Source organism: Olea europaea, chromosome 13 (genome assembly GCF_002742605.1).
Source record: "Olea europaea var. sylvestris chromosome 13, O_europaea_v1, whole genome shotgun sequence".
NCBI classification, from domain to species: domain Eukaryota; kingdom Viridiplantae; phylum Streptophyta; class Magnoliopsida; order Lamiales; family Oleaceae; genus Olea; species Olea europaea.
The window spans coordinates 7,259,736-7,263,056 of record NC_036249.1 but is presented as its reverse complement, the minus strand read 5'-3'; positions in this window follow the sequence as shown (position 1 = coordinate 7,263,056).

Here is a 3,321-nt window from a genome sequence, read left to right as displayed (position 1 = left end):
AATTCAATTGATATAATATGTCACAAACATTTTAGAATGTTAGACATGTGACTACAACCTTGATTACAAATAGATGCATGTGACTATGACCTATAATTGTTTGATTGTCACCTTCTATTTCGTCTTTTTGACCTGTTTTATAGAATAAATTATATTTTGGCAGGCAAATTTATAGTTTCACGTAATTGTGATTTGCATGTATCTTGATTGAAATCTAAGGTCACAAAATCAAATCTAAAGTCACAAATAAATAAAGATTTTGATGAAAGCATACAATTAAATGCATCCAATCCTAACATGTGTGACTTGCATGTGATTGTGTTAACGAGTTTCATGTAATTGACTTGCATGTATATGTGACCAAATTTTCTTTAGTGAGACTAACTAAAACCAAATTTTTCTTTAATGTGACTGTCTGTAATTAGGTCAATTTTAACTGTGAAAGTATGTGACCAAGTCATAACCGATTACTATCAACATAGAATTAGTCGCAACAACCAGTCATAATACACATATACTTGGTCATAAAGGTCACTTCCAAAAAATCTATACACACCGTAAACCACAACCACAATCCACCGCCATCACCTCCAATGCCCTGCGACTACCACCTTCAATTAAAAACCAAATTACAAATTACAATTAGAGTGGAGCATTACATTGTGTTCAAACATTTTGCTGTGTTCAACATGGGCTCTACATTTGGAACGTTTGTATTGTTGTAAACAAGGGAATAACAGGAATGTACAAATATATTAAGAAAAAAGATTTGATTGAATTTACAAAAAGGCGTTCTCGGTGAAATTGTTTACAAGTACAAATCACAGATCTAACTAGATCTTGTATTAAAACTAAACTATACCATGCGATTCATCCAATATTTAACATTGTCCACTCCACCGACCTTGTACTGTTGTCAAAAGGCACCACATCCCCATTACTAAACAGCGCTGCTGCGCAGGGGTGGAGCTATACAAAGGCAAATGTAGGCATCCGCCTCACCTCATCTTGGATTTCTTGCAGCAGTTGAAGACAGTGCCCGCACTGATATTTTCGATAGTAGTTGAAGGCAGTGCCCGCACTGGAATTCTTGGAGGATTTGATCTGCTGAACTTAAAGGTTGGATGTAGCCCCAACTCGTTGTTGTTGCAGTCTCCGGAAGCTTGAATGTAGAATGGAAAGGAATGGAAGATAAGGGGGCGTTCCCTTTGTCATTTTCCAGTCGTTTTCTGTTTTTAATTTTCGAAAACGTCCAAAACGTGTTTGGGTATGTCATTTCCAAAAATGCATTTACAAAAACAATGAAAATTTTATAACTGAAAATGGAAAACGAATTTTTTTCATTTTGGATGTTTTTAGTTGAAAATGCTCAAAACGTATTATACAAGAGCTACAATACATTCCTATTCAAAGAACAGAAAGTTGCCTTCTCCTCTGCCATCTTCTCTTGCCATCTCCTCTCTCACTTCACTTGACACCGTCTCCAAGAAGTCCACATGACGACATCCTCCGTCTGGCAACATCCTCCACTCCGACGAGGTCCTCAATCTGAGCAAGTACTTAATCTTACTCACTGCTTTCTTGGAAACCCATTCCTATTTTTGTATTTTAGGGCATCTTCTTCTTTCTTTTACATTTTCTTGGTTTTGCTGGGTTTTATTGGTAATAATCTAATTTGAATAAAAACATGGATGCTATATATTGAGCGTTGGTTATTTTAGGGCAACTTGTGTGATTTGAGCATAGAAATCATGACCTAGATCTGTAAATAGCTGGGGAAAATTGAGTTCTTCAATTACAGCTTCTGATTAGATGAATTTGGAATAGAGTTTTGAAGTGTTCTTCAATTACAGCGTAGAAATCATGACCCCATCTCTTTTTGCCACTTCATCATTTGATCAGGATGTTAAGTTGTGGGATTTGAGACAGAAAACAAATCAGCCTTGTTATACTGCTTCAAGCTCTTGAGAGAATGTGTTGGTTTGCTTTTCTCCAGATGATCATTATCTTCTTGTTTCAGCAATTGACAATGAGGTAGCTTTTTCTTTTCTTGATTTAGAAGTGCTAAATTCCGCTTACTTCAGTAAAGGGTACAGTGTATTAATGTTTCTTGTAGCTTTGATGCTTTAGGATGTAAATAATGTTTCATGCATTGGAATTTTCTTATGCTAAAAGTATTAAATGTCACTAAACAATGTGGTGGAATGGAGATTGTGTAGGCATTTTTTAATGTATATTCTTGGGAATTCAAAATTATGGTTAAACTGGTAGAAAATAGAAACAACTAAAAGAACAGTGAACACTGTGGATTGATATCAGAGTTGTACAGAAGATATGTCTCATGAGCTGACAGCAAATAAGACAGTTACAAGGGAAAAGGTGAACAAGACTAGGAACCATGATTCTGTAGAATTGTTGAGGTCTTTTTGATTTGGATGAAGAATAGAAGCAACCACCACAGTGTGTTTTAAGCTCCAAAACTTCAGAAAGATAGAATTACACTAGTTTGAATAATCTAGTGATCATAGCTAGTTTTCGGCACCTCTTGCTCTTAATAATATCTTATTAAATTTATTTTTTGGGTTTGGTACATCATGTCATTTTTAATTATCATTTTCATTATATATGGAACACAAGACCTTCATCATTACTAGTGCTCCATTAAGAACATAGGGTATTATCGCCAGGTTAAACAGCTGTTGGTAGTTGATGGAAGGCTTCATCTGGACTTGGCCATATCTTCAACTGGAAGTTCACAGAATTACACTCAGTCTTATTACATGAATGGAAGGGATTATGTTATAAGTGGAAGTTGTGATGAACATGTAGTTCGTATTTGCTGTACTCGTACAGGGAGGCGGCTGAAATTGTTGCAGGCTCAATCTCAGTTCGTTATGATTGGGGCTGCTGCTGTTGCTGTGGCTGCTCATAGAGAGGCTAGCGATGTTCAGCTTGGACTGACTTAGTGAGGATTTCTTTGAATGGTCTGGCAATGACAGGATCAGTTTATTCAGATATCTGAGGGTAGTTGCGAATTCCTAAGTCGAATAATGTGTATAAATTGTCAAACAATTCACATGGTGTCCCCCTTAGTGCGATAGAGTGAGGTTATCTTGTCAGAAGAGAGTTTCTAGTTTAGGTCACTGTAAGGTGGCAATTGTCACATTATTGATTGTTAAATAAAAGATAACTTTTCATTCAATTTTCCAGGTTTTCTTGCTTTTGCTTTGAACTTCAAAGGTATTTACGTGAATTGTATATGAAAAGAGTTTGTCATGCTGCCAGATCTTGAGACATTGCAAAACGAATAAACCATCATCT